General features: G+C 36.7%; 1 long non-coding RNA gene across 4 annotated transcripts in view; it reads right to left on the bottom strand.

Annotated features, from left to right (window-relative positions):
* Positions 1 to 14,525, bottom strand: part of LOC140844738 (uncharacterized) — an 85,923-nt gene that overhangs the window by 57,342 nt on the left and 14,056 nt on the right. Inside the window, exons 3-5 of one of the 4 annotated variants that reach the window (XR_012123225.1) lie at positions 6,985 to 7,103; positions 5,183 to 5,364; positions 2,510 to 2,829 (exon numbers count right to left, since the gene is read on the bottom strand). The exons of 2 other annotated variants lie outside the window; for them this stretch is intronic. This is a non-coding gene — a long non-coding RNA (uncharacterized lncRNA). Of the gene's footprint in view, positions 1 to 2,509; positions 2,830 to 3,774; positions 4,063 to 5,182; positions 5,365 to 6,984; positions 7,104 to 14,525 lie in introns of those variants that run through there. One more of the 4 variants, XR_012123222.1, reaches the window with a different exon arrangement.

Below are 14,525 nucleotides of genomic sequence, written 5' to 3'. Positions count from 1 at the left end.
CCTTTGCAATAGAATGTGACATGTTCATAGGAGTCTTTGCCTACCAACTTTGCATAGTCTATTGCTTAGAGGTAAGGTCCAGTTCCTGCCCAAACTTAAGAAAAGGGGATTATATGAGTGTGGGGCCATGAGGCGCATAGAATTTTACTGACCACATTAAGGACTATGGAAAATTTTGAATATAATCCTAAAAATAAAAACTCAAAAGCTGAATGGCTTAAGAAAATATACATATCTGAACACTAAACTGAGATCAAAATTGAAATATAATTTATATACATCGAAATGCACAGATTGTAGTAAACACACGTAAGGAACACATACTCCTATCTAAATTTCTACTGCCCCTTCTCAGTCAATCCTAACCATTTCCCCAGCAAACACTTTCCTGATTTCCATCACCATAGATTAGTTTGTGACTCTAGCAGAGAAGTTTTGAAAGTGGACGACTTTGCCTTGTTCCCAATCTTCTGGTACAGGTTTCAATCTTTCAACATAAAGTATAACACTATCTGCAGGTCTTCTGTAGATGCCATTTATAAGGAAATTCTAGTTTGTTGAGGTTTATTATTTTATCATAAATGGACAAATATTGTCAAATGTTACTCTGCATATATTGGGTTAACAGTGAAGTCCTTTTTTCTTCTGTTTAGTTGATGAAGCAAATTGTGCTGATTTTCAAACGTTAAACCAGCCTTTCACTTCTGGGATAAATCTCAGTTGGTATTACTATTTATTCTTATATTATTGCATTTAATTTGTATTCTAAGAGATATTAGGCTATAGATTTTCTTTGTCTAGCTTTGGTATTAGAGTTTTTTTGCCCTAATAAGATTACATAAGATTTTTTCCCTCTATTTTCTGAAAAAATTAAAGATAACAGTTTAAATAAGATTTATAAAGTTTCAGTTTACCATTGAGTCATAAGGATTTATTTGTAAGAAGGTTTTAAATTATGAATTCAATTTCCTCAAGAGATATAGGGGATAGTCTGGTTTTCTATTTCCTCTTGTGTCAGTATTGTTAATTTTTGTCTTTCAAGGGATGAGTCCATTTCTTCTACATAGACAAATTAAATTGTATAACATTGTTCACAAGATCCCCTTGTTATCTCTACTATTGTAAACATTTGTTCACATGCTCCCTCTTCTATTTCCAATATGATCCATCTGGCTAAGGATTTATCAATTTTATTGAGTTCAAAAATTCACTTGTTGGTTTTGTTGATTTTTCTCTGTTGTACGTCCATGTCCTGTTTTATCCATCTCTAGTCTTACCATCATTCTTTCATTTATTTTATTTCCATTGAGCTAACTTACTTTGAGGTGGGGGCTGATGGGCAAGGAGCAAGGTAATGGAAAAGTTCTCTATCTTGGTAGGAGCATTGGTAAAAGAGAATATGCACTTGTCGAAACTCACCAAACTATACACTTAAGACTCCTGTTTTCCACTGTGGGGTATATGTATAATTTATGATTACACCTCAGAAATCTGTAAGCAGATAGGAACTCTAGTTGGTGAATTTGTGTTCTGCAATAAAATAATAATCCTGAAATTGCTTTTCATGACTATTAGACTTGAGCAAATGAGTATTCATATTAAGGCTAATGGGAACCAAGTTCCTTACTTTCCATATTCCACAAATATGCAAAATGGCAAGATGCTGTGATATTGGTTTGGAACTGGAGGCACAATGTCTCTAAGTTATTCTCAAATGTTTCCAAAAACCAATATAATATGCGCTCGTGTGTGTGTGTGTGTGAAGAGAGGAGAGGCAAAGACAACAAGAGAAAACATAGCAAAGTATAAATTGTTAAGTAATAGACAAGAGATTCTTGTCCTTTGATGGCATTTTTTCCTGAAATTTTCATAACATGTACAAATTAAAATTACAAAAAATAAACTCACTATACAAATGGATGTTGATCTATTTTATCATTTCACAACTGAGAGGTGCCCTCTTAGCTGGAGAAAGGATGAGGATGGCTCTGATTTGTACCCAAGGGAGGCCTGGCTAATCACTATGATGGAAACGTAATGAAGAGAAGCACAGGGCACATTCCCTGGAAATAAAATTGTTGAGCTTTGCTTGTACTTGAGGAACCGCAAATAGAAGACCTTCCCTTTAAGAACACTTGCTGAGGGAAAAACAAAAACAAAACAAACAATAATAATTTTTTTAAAAAGGCACCCTGGTGCCTGAAGCTACCTTAGGATAACTTTTATAAGCTTTCTAGTAATTTTCCAAGCTCCAGACAAAAAATTGTCTCTAATTTTCACTCCTGAAACCAAACTGTCCTTTTCCCAGGAACTAGGTGACATGCTCATTCCCACCTTTTTCCTTTCCTAATTTTAGAACAAAGCAAGCCATTATTAGGTTGTCTTTTTGCATTTATCAAATGAAAACCCCTGCTGAGGCTTTTCTCGAAAATTGAAATGAAAGGAATTTTGTATATATTTTTTCCTTTTTTCTTTTTCTTTTCCTTGGTGTGTGCATGTAAAGGTAAACATTTCAGATTGCCATGATATAATTTAATTCCTTTCAAGGTCTGACAGTGTCTTAATAACAGTACATCATAGAGGCTCTGTTGAAGGTTCCTACCTCAATAATTTAACTTTATATCCAAGTACTTACCTATGTGCTTTACCCTAAACTCTATCATGCTCAGAGCCACATTATTTTGGTTCTGATCCAGCAGAAATGTGCTGATACAGCATCAGAGATGGAATTTTCGGTTTTTACCTCATGTCTGACACTCAGGACTCTTGAGAAATCTTTTTTTTTTTTTTTTTTTTCCTGGTTTCCATTTCTGTAAGCCTGAACACAGCCTGAAAGCCAAAGATACTGTATTTTAATTATATAGATTCCTACTGGGAAAGAGACTTCTTGTTTCTAAAAAATATATAGAAAGTATAAATATTATTTCAGACATTAGCCTATTCCATTTCTAATAGGCCACGTTTTGGGTACTACCAGATGTTAGCATATTCTTAATTCAAATCATCAGGTTCAGTTACATCACCAGGAAGGGCTGTTGGGTTCTTCCTGTATTTGAGCTATTAATAAAATATGTTTTTAATTTTCAAAATTGCTTGGCTTTGGAATGGGCCATTTCTCTGGGGAGCTGGAAAAGTAGGAAGGCAAGCAGCATATTTGGACCACTGAGGTTTTCTAAGATATACACCAAAATAAATTTTTATAATCATTTTCCCTTTGATACTTTACCTTATGCTGTCTTTGATATAACACTGACTTAAATTCACTCATTAACACTGATGACGGCATTTTCATTAGAACACGTACATCTGGTTAATGAACCCAACACTATTTTAAATTACTACAAGACAAAGAAAATAATGTGCAAGCGTGCATGTGTGCGTCTGTGTGTTTGTACATGCAGCAAAGACAGTCAAATACTATTCTACAATCCAAAGCCTTCCTATGCATGACTTGAAACCAAGGGAATGTACCTTATGGGAAGCATTCATACAACCTTGCACAAATGTTTTGGCTATGAAGTAGTGGGGGCATATGGAAATCATTTTCCTTACACAAAACATGGCTAAGTCACACCTGGGTAAGTTACACAATTTTCAAGAGCCAGTGTAGCTTCAAGTGAAGGTATGGCCCTGCTATGCCACTTCTTATGTATCAGTGATCTTATGGGCCAAACGGAACAAGAAACTTATTTTTTAGTCTTAAAAAATTCTGGAAAGTTATTATTTATTTAAATTTTCTCTAAATGTACATATTGTTACTATTACAATGCCACCTTGTTTTACTGTTTTTTGATAGATGTAAGGTTATGCAAGGAAACCAGAAGCCAGCTTTACTGAAGTTATAGGTGAGAGGCAGTATACTAAAAACCGCATGGCGAAATCCTCTAAGGCAGAGATGGTGAATAGGTTTCGAGTGCCAATTTTCATCAGCTGGTAGTGACTATACGAAGCGTGGATTGAGGAGGAATGTGAAGTGGTGTCCAGGCTCTGCAGTTCACGGTGATGCCTGCCTTGGGCACTGGATGGGGAAGCGGCCACACTTCGGCTGTGTATTTATCCAACCTAGACATATGGTCAAATTTTGTCAGCATTTCTGAAGTATCCTGAATATATGAAGTACATACTCAAAAAAGTGTGCCTTACAAAGAAAGAGTTGCAGATATTATAACAAAGGAACATGAACTCATGAAGCATATAAATAAACATGGTTCCGAGTGAGGCAAGGACAAAGCCTAACCAGCACAGGGTGGTGTGCGCGCATACAGAAGCATCTCCCATTCGGTACTGGGCCTTTCATTTTCTGACTAAAAGGGGAGAGCTGGGCTGCCTAAGGATACCTAATTCACAATGTCCTTAAGATAACAAAAGAACACTTTTTCAGGTGACTTACACATATTCTTGATACAAAGATGGGCCAAGGATTTTACTCTAAAGTCATGAAGATGAAAGAATTGCCATATAGTTGAGAACACCCTTAACAAAAATGCCACTGTGAACTTAAGAGGCCTGTTTTGGTAATGACTCTCTGTGTAACTTGATAATGAGCTCCCAAAATAGCACTCAAGAACAGCAATTTTAAGGTGGTCAAAAGGTACAAACCTCCGGTTATAAGATAAATAAGTACTAGGGATGTAATGTATAACATGATGACTATAATTACCATTGCTGTATAGTGCATATGAAAATTATAAGAGAGAAAATTATAAGAGTGCTCATCATAAGAAAATTTAAATATATATTTTTGTATTCATAGGATGACAAATTTTAACTAAACTTGTTATGTAATAATTTCACATTATATGTAAACAATCAACTATGCTATACATCTTAAACTTATACATTGCTGTGTGTCAATTATATCTCACTAAAACTAGAAAAAGAAACAGCAATGTTGCAGAAGTCCAATCATTTATATGCTCTCTACTGATCTCATTCAGTTGTATTTTTAACATCCAAGGAAAGAAATATTTTAATATTGATTTTTTCCTCCATATTTGGATAAATATGAAGTGGCTATAAGCTTCCAACTGTGTTTACTTGTAAGTATTTAAAATATGTATATTTTCCATTACCCAGTATGGATAACATCTGCATAGCTTTGTAGACAACCTGACTAAAGGGTCAGTCTCACTATGGCTATTAAAGAACCAAACACAGGTAAACGTCTGGATGAAGGACTAACCTGTCTCTGTGGCAAGAACTGCAGCTAAGAGGCCAGCACCCCTCCCTTCCTCCAGCAGAAGCCAAAACATTCAACCTCTACTTTCTTTGCGAAACAGAAGTGCATGAAGTCTGAATTTAGCATACAATGCCCATTTTTCTATTATTGTACTTTCAGTCCACTCCCATTCAATGGAACTTGAGCTGTAAAAATGACAGAACATAAAATTGAAAAAAAAAATGACAGAACATAATACTTTGACACTACAAAAATATATTATTTAGAAGCCCAGTCACACATAGAGAGTCATCTAATCAAGGATGTTAACTAAAGTGTATGTGACTCTAGGTAGCTTCTCTTCCTGGTCTAGAGTTTTTGTATTTGACTTTGTGAATCCTAATAGGACAATTACCTTAGCTGGTTAGAGCATGGCGCTAATGATGCTAAGGTCAGGGAGTTGGTCCCCAAGGAGTCTGAGTATTGAATAAAAAAATAATAATAATAAAAATCACTTCCATAGTCATAGCTTGGACTTTTAATCACAAACATCCATTTTGCAAAGTCTCATGTTTATTCCCAGCTGAACCTAGAAGGATAGCAGCATGTGGAGGCTCAAAGACACCATTCAGTACCAAAGGGTTACAATAGCACACGTTTGACTGATGGTGGACTACTAGAAATAAGAAATCCCTGTGATTTTGGTCTTTTAGTTAAATTAGCTATACATTTCCTCTGCCAAATATACATTTGCTTTTGCAAAGTCACTTTCAACTCAGTTCAGCAAGGATAATGAAATCCAGACGTAAAAGGGCAGAGACAAACTTTTATTGAACATTTACTATGTGAGCCACTTTGGATACCTTAAATGCATTATGCTATTTAATCATCAATGTCAGCCCTCCTGAGGAATGTTTGTATATATACAAACATGCATGAAAGTATATAATTGTAACTCCAAAACTGTGTGTTAGGGTCAGACAGACTTCAGTCCTTAATCCCTTAATTGTTATTTGGGTCACTTATGTGAGTTACTCGGCTTCTCAAAACCCTACTTCCTTTTAACTAAATGGAATATTAACAGTTCCTTCCTCACAGAAGAAATATTAAAATTAAATGGAATAATATATATGAAGTACTTAGCATAGTCACTGGGAAAAGAGGGGGAGAAAAGAGAGAGAGGGAGAGAACCAAGTAAATCTGTTACCCCAGCCTTTTTCTTCCACATTCTTGTGCTGGGAGACCATTTTAATAAAAAATGGGTCATGTCTAAAGTCTGGATTGATAAACTATTTTCTGTAAAGGGTCAGCGAGTAAATACTTGGGTCCTTTCAGGCCATATGGTCTCTTTCCAAGTACTCAGCTCTGCCACTGTTGAGAGAAAGGAGCTATAGATAATTTGTAAACAAACATGCATGGCTGTGCTCCCATAAAACTTTATTTACTCAGAGGTAGTAAGCCAGATTTGTCCCACCAGCCATAGTTGCCGAACCCTGGTTTAAAAATTTTTTGTCTATTTAGTTACAAATTAATAATCAATTAGACTTTCTAAAGTGAGATTTTTAAACCCTGAATAATTTCTAATTTTGCATTACTGTTAACAATTCTCTATTGCTGTATTTCAAAGCTTTTATGTTCAGCTAATGTAAAGATCAGCTAAATTTGGCCCTAATTACATCGTTGGAAATGAACAAGGAAGTAGGGAACAATAGACAAGTTTAAAAGCATTTACCAGAGAGAAAGAGTCTCAGCATGCATTCTATTTCCCAGATTATTAGGAATTAATAAATCACATGATAGACATGTTGGGTTTTGAAATCAGGTACCTCAGAGTGCAACCGTGGTTCATCATATCCTTGGAAAAATTCAATGCTTGTTTGTAGGTTATAGAAATTTCTGGATCCTCCTCTGCTTCCTACATGTTATGAGGTTCAGGTGCTAATATCTGTCCTCAAAAGGAGAAGATCCACACTGCTGTTAGCAAGATTCTATATGGCTTTAAAATGATGAATTAGAGAAGGGACTTAGAGAATGATAAAGGAAAAAAAATTGGTCACAAATATTGTTATGTATTATCTTAACCGATTGATAACCACTACTATCCTGATTGTGTGTAAAATGCCTTATCACAAGGAGATAATTTTTCTAACTCTTTTTTTTGACCTTGATAAGAAGAGATCCCACTAAACATAAAAACTGGTCACTCATTGAATGATATGTTTTGAAGTTCAATAAATTCCAACATCACTTAATTTAGCATCTATAAGCCAGGCTTACATCTGTTAGAACAACGGGGTAAGCTTCACTAAAAGGGGGAAAGATTAAAAAGGAAGGGGAAGAGGAGCAAAATAGTCTGGGCTTTGTCAATGTTTTTACACAATATTTTGTGGATGGAGGGGCTGGACATCAAAAATAACTGGGGGCAGGCGGGGGAGGGGAGGGTGGTCTCAGTAGGGGTGGCCCGCTTGTGGGGAACCGACTCGCAGTTGACAAGGCGGCCAGGCGACCAGAATCATTTTATTTTGTTTCATTTGTTTCAGTCTGGCCTGCCTCTTAGCCACAAAAGCACTTTATTCCTATTGGCTTGTTGACTGACTACTCAGTAATCTTTGTTTTATTGTAACTTCCTGTTGCCATATAAATGTGGACTACTTAGAGGACAGAAGAATTTTGAAGAGTTATGGAAGAATAATTTTGGCTTCTTCTTCACTTAACTTGCATTAATAAAGCTTCAAGATTCATGATAGGAAAGGTTGTGTCACTTTCCTCTCTAAATCAAATTGCTGACATCTCCCCAAAACTCAGGTGCAGATTTTATTGGGAGCTAACTTCTTAGAATGGAGCCGTGTTTGTGTTGCTGAAATGCCAGTTCCCCTCATGCCCATGATTAGAATAGATTAGCTCCACCATTTTCTTTCATAACTACCTGGTGAAGACCATCTGCTTTCTTCCAAACCCCTAAGACTGTCCTGCCCATATGTTTGAGAAATGTTAGGATGTTTGTCCTTACTCGTGACAGCTTGAATTTCTTACCTTCCCTGGAAAATGTTAGTTTTGAAAAACCCAATAGCCGTTATAAAGAAAGAAGGGCTAAAAAATTAAACATCTCTGGCGGAGGTAATTTCTGGCAAGGCTATTCATTCATTGTATCCACATGCACCCATCCTCGCTTCCCCAAACCCAGGAGTATATTAAGGACATTCTATTTAGCAGACTCCATCATGAAGTCCGAGAGGGGTCCAGTTAATCAGTTCCCTGTTCCAGTGTCAACATGATCTAATGGCTCTGAAAATCTGGTAAGTGTTGCACATAAGAAATGTTACCATTTCGTGGGCATTGTAAATATTTGTGGCACTTAAAGGCTTTGGCAATTTTTGTTTGTAGATTATTTTATTTAAAATAATTAAATTTGCTTGGCATTGTTAACATACCTCAAAGAAATATAAATGTTCAAAGGAATTGAACTGCATGTCTCTTCACCTCCAGCTCAAAGGCAAAAGTATGACTTGGGTCAGTGGACATTTACAGGAAGTTGTCTCCACCCCAACTCGGCTGACAGGGACATGTTAGCATTGTTTCAAATTTTCAGCACTGTGGGTAGCAACTAAAATAGCCCTCAGACTTAAAGGAAATTTGACTCTACCCAATGGAATTTAGACCACAGGACAATAAGAATCCTGACAATTGGTATTGACACTATATTTGTTTGAAGCCATTACACCTAGTTGCCTCAGTTAGGACATTAATGTAAGTAGGAAGTATTGTTGAAATCCAGCATAATTATAAAATGTGCCTAAGCCAGTAAGGTCCTACTGCTGCTATTAAGAACATACCAAATCATGGTGACTGACATTTATATTTGTTTTGTTTTCAAAACCCACCTTATGTTTAATACCTTAGTTTCTCCAAACCTTGCCAACTTGGTAGACTGACTATAGTATTTCTATTTAATCCACAAAGAAACTATTGCCCAAGATTGTTTATACCATATCTGTTCAAAGAAGTGAACAGAGAATTCATACTTAAACCATTTGATCTTTAATTTGGTGTTTTCCATAGAAAAAACTAGTGCATCCTCTTGAGCAGTGCTTGAAAGAGAGTGAGTCCTAACATTTTACTGGTTATTATTATCCTTCAAATAATTTCTCCTATTCAACTAACATTATTACTGCACAGGCAAAAACAATATACACCATCACATATACCATTTCAAAAGCCAGTCCTCAACCTGGGGAAAATGATTTCTTCATATTTTGAATTTGTCTTTGTCTCTTTGAAACTCTATGGCCACCAAGAATTCTATGGAAACACACAAACAAAGGAAACCAAACAGGAAGGCCTCTATTTTTTTTATTATCAGCAGGAAATTTAGCTCAGGAAATACAATAAAACCTTGGCCATTCAGAATCCTTTGGGAATGGATCCTTCCAGAAAGCCAAGCTTGGAAATCCCTGAGGGCAAATTCCCTTAAGTCCTGAACTAGGTTATTTAATTACTCTGAATTGAAACATTCTGAAAATGTACTAGGCATTCCCTGCATGTTAAACCGAGTTGGTTATTTCTTAATTAGTCAAAAGCACTTCAATGCAAATTATTTACTTTAATACTACCTAATGTCCTTAGATTCAACAGAGGAATGTAGAACACTTGGGCAATTAAATCACTACAGTTTGTGTGTGTATGGGTGTGCATGCATGTGTGTGTTTTAGTTGTGTTTACTTTTAGTAGATTTTTCTGTCACCTTTGCAATGCATCTTTTTCATTCTTCAGTAAACTCTTTCTACCCTTTCAATTTGCAGACTTCAAGCACAGATAACCAAGCCTGTCAAAAGCGTAGTAAAGTAAGAGTAACTAAGCAGAAGATGAAAACCCAAGAAGTTCTTCTGTGGATACCTAGACAATGACTTTACCTCATGGACTTTATATCTCAATAACAACAACTAAAGAAAACAAAACAAAACAAGAGTCAAGTGAACGCACTTTTACAGTCTGGATCCAATTAGTGTCCTTAACCATACAAGCCCAGTATAAGAGAGAACAGTTTGGACAAATTTAAAGATAGTAATACAATGGACATGCATCTGAAGTCAATGATAACTTGGGTCCTTGGGGGTTTTGAAGGAAGTAAGCCTATATTCAAATTTCTCTTGGAGTCAAACCTATCATAACTTGTTATTTTGGAAATCTCAAGTTAAATTTCATCAATTAAAGCATTCATTCAAGAAGATCCAACTAAATGATAACCAGGTGCAGGCACTGGCTTCTGTTGGATGTACAGCAAACTAAACCACATTTACGTGCCTCGTTCTTATCAAATTTTAATTGTTTAGCTGTTATTTATGTAGTTGGTCATTCATGTCAGCATTTATTCAATGCCTTTTATTTCCAGAGACTCTGCTCGATCTTAAGGAATTAACGGTGAGCCAAACACACGTGGCCCCAGCTCTTTATAGCCAATGAATTCTTTGGAGATTTAAACAATCAATTAATGAACAAATATGTAGAAGCACACTGTGGTCAAGACAATGTACAGAGAGTATAGCGCCCCATGAGAGTACCTGGGATGCTTACTTTGGCTGGGATCTCAGGACAGCTTCTGTAAGGAAGTGAGGTCTGAGGAAAAAGAAAATGCGTGAATTGGGTCAAAGAGAAGAGGCACTGGGTTAGTTGATGAGCTCCAGCTGGTGGAAGAGCCCATGCAAAGGCTGGGGCACATGATTTTCTGGGGAGCAAGAAAATGCAGAAACATGACACTTGAGAGGTTGACCAGATGATAAAGGGCCTTGGAAATTTTGCATGCCCTTTTAGGGATTTTGTTTTTAACCTAAGAGAATGGGAACCTATTGAAGTAACAAGTTGTTTTCAAAGAACAGTGTCAATGTGCAACAGAATAGAACAGTTCCATGTAGAAATCTAAATGGATTTCACTTTGTATCTGAAATATGGAAGGATAGCAAAACTGCTTTAAATGCACGCTATGACCCCTTCAAGCCCTCCCTCTCTGCTGTGCAGATGCGCCCTGATCTTCTATGGCTATGTCAGCCAATGTCATGCCACTTCATTTCTGCTTCATGTTACCTGTGTTGTTTCCCATCCAGAAGAGCAACAGAAGATGGTGTGCAGATGACAGTCAGTGCCAGGTTAAGAGATGTCCCGTCTAGATGAGAGCGAAGAAAGTGCCAAGGGTGCCCCACCCCAAAAGGAGAAGAAAGATGCCAAAGAGCATTCCATATTGGAGAGAGAAATGGAGGTCTCCTCAAAGGGGGGTTCCAGAGGGAAGCAGAAATAATGGATTATCAGATGAATTAAACGTTTGGAAAATATTACAGACAAATGTGTCAGTGCACTTGGGGAAAAGATTGCAGTAGGTACATAGAAAAACTAAGCAAAATAAAAAATTAGGTGATTATTAACTTTAAGAAAAATAAGGGATTATAGGAAAAAGGAAACGTAGTCATAGAATACTTCTTGGTTCAGCAGAGGCCACTTCATATAAATATGTACAATCAGATAAAAAGGAGAGGCTCTACGTGGGAGGAAGTATATGTAGGTGTGTTCTATGATAATTAAATCTTCATATTTATCTTCACAAATAGCTTATGTGTATTGAATAGCTTATATATACTGATAAAAATCACTACAAGACAATTATTGAAGAAAGAGGATTTAATTTCCAGAAGAAACTAGAAGAGCTCAAAATGCTGATCTCAAAGAAACAGGGCTCTTAGGTTAAGAAGGGAGAAGAAGGCAACTACTGTTTTCGCTTATGAACTTTGTCACAATAGGTCAGTTTAATATACATGACGATATTGCTTTCACCAACATTAGCATTAACTTAAAGCACGAGTATTTATCTGATCAGTGTGAACCAAAATTTGGCCTACCATTCAAACAAACTTTAAAACAATTGTAAGTCGGTTTGGGAAGAATTTACCGACATTTAATATTTTCAAATATTTTTTCTTTCTGCTTTTTTTAAATTATCTCTCTTTTTTTTTTTCTAGAGCAGCTCAGGAATTGCCAAAACCACTCTTGTGGACATTTTTTGAGGTGTGAACTTAAATGGAAAATATTTATCTTGAAATTCTGCCAAGAGATAACAAGTATGGAAAGGAATAACATGAGCCCTATTGTTCTGAAACAGACATACAATGGCAAGCGTGGTTCACTGAGGTTAACTTCACGATGCAACCTGAAATAGTCACAAAACTGTCTCCTCCTTTTTGGCTTAGAAAACATTTCTTCAGCACCTGACTGGCATGGCCTCCTTCACATTTTAGAAATTGGTAACATCTCTGGCTTATAGATGCTTCAAGACCAGGAAAGCAGATGGAAAATATCATGGAAATATTGCTAATTATGCCTAATTAAGTTTAAAAGGTCCATGAATGCAAAGGGGTTATTTGAAAGGCTATTTAAATTAAGATACTTATTCAAATTCATGAATACTGTGGACTACAGGGCAGTGGTCAAATCCTCATGACATTTGGCTTTATGATGAAACTGTCTTTTGAGAGAAGAAGTTTGTGACAAATACTCAATAAACACTTTAAATTCATTTTTTTCTAATCACTTTTAAATTAATTGTATTAAACAGAATAATTGGAAAAATATAATTTAAAAAATCAAGAAATTTCAATCAAATTGTACTAAGCTATCAGCACCAAATTATGTACTGCACCTAATCTCCTTTTGTTCCCGGTGCAAGGCCATGCTTTTATACTAGTCAAAAATATTTTATAAGAAAACTATTCATACCCCCATGATAATCTCAGAGTGGAGGAGTAAGAATGAGTGACAGGCTCTGGTAAACCTTCAGTGCATGACTCCAATCTAGTTGTGGACGGTATACACTCTGCCTGGTTCCAGTAGAAAGAGGATTTATTGCAAAGCTTTAAGTGTCTACAAAGTCTCCTGGAAGCCAGAGAAACAGGTGTGAGTACAGTGCCAGAGAACTTCTGCTGGAAGTTTTGGTGACACAAGTCAATACACAATATAATTAGCAAAATCTCATCACCTTGTGGGGCTTCTCCAGAGAAAGCACTGTTGCCCCTTCCTTCGGGCCCCTGGAACAGCTTGCATGGACTCTTTATAAGACTGGACACCAAAAACTCTGCTATCATTGCCTCTAAGAATCAGACAACTCTTCCTACTAACTCATCGGAAGAACTAGCACCTCCCTGTGCCCACTTCTGTATTGAAGTCTCATGCAGGTCACTGGGTTCCTGGAGCCCAGATCACACCTGCCCAGGACCCCGCTGCACAGGAGGCAGGTAAGTGTAACTCACTAGCACTGGGGAGGGAGCTTTTTCTCTGAACTTGAGAGGAAAGATAAAAAGGTCCTGGACAGCCAGAAATTATGACGAATGTCCACTATTCTAATGTCACAATAAATATAATTGGTCCAATCCCCACTGAGTGGCAATCAATGCCTGAGGAGTCACATAAATTGCATTAGAGCAAGGTCTGTAGCATAAAATCAGGCTTATATCTAAGTAGCACATGATAATAGTAGTGAGATGGTAACAAGCAATAGTATTTCAAGGCATACAGTATGGATTCTATAGGGAATGCTTTTCCAAAGAGTCATGATGGAATGATGACTATGATGATTACAAATGTTTACTGTATGTTTTCTCTCTTGGGCATAGTGCTGAATGGTATAAATAAATAAACAGCTCACTTATTTCATACAACAAACACACTAGGTTAGCATTATAATTTTCCCATTTTACTGATGAAGAAACCAGAGTTCAACGGAGTCAAGGAATTTATGAAAAGGTGGGTGGGGCTAGAATTTGAACACAGGCAATCTAAAGGATGCTGGAATTGTGGAGTTAGAAAACCTGAGATTTCAGCCCTGTCTCTGTCTCTGTCAACAGAATTTTATCCTCTGAGTCTCCATTTCTTCATTGGTAAAATAGGAATTCAAACTCCGGTTCTACCTCTTCTACATGGGTATTTTGGAAGTCAGATACGCAAAAGCACTCCATAAACTCAAGGTGCCAATAAAATATAGAGACTTATTACAGCTAGTAATTCATAAAGGCTTTTTCAGAACTTGGTTACTGTTATTTATTTACCATTGTGTCTTAATCATTTGTTGTGTTTGTCCTCTAGTTTCCATAGCCCCTCCGTCAGATAAGGATTTTTCCCTGGAAGAGTCTCATCCTACCTGTCAGCCGTCATCAAGTATGGACGGACATGACCTCCCCCTCAGCTCCAGAAACAAGTCCTGACTGGCTTCAGTCAAAATTCCTTTCTGATTGCATTGATCTCAGTGATTGGCTGGCAGAAAAACATATTAGCCAATCAGAGCTCACAGGATAATAGATGTTTGCAGGTTGTTGGGAATAAGAGAACCCTT

Source organism: Manis javanica, chromosome 12 (genome assembly GCF_040802235.1).
Source record: "Manis javanica isolate MJ-LG chromosome 12, MJ_LKY, whole genome shotgun sequence".
Lineage (NCBI taxonomy): Eukaryota > Metazoa > Chordata > Mammalia > Pholidota > Manidae > Manis > Manis javanica.
Note: the sequence above shows the minus strand (reverse complement) of the source record. Positions and strands in the feature narration are given on the sequence as shown.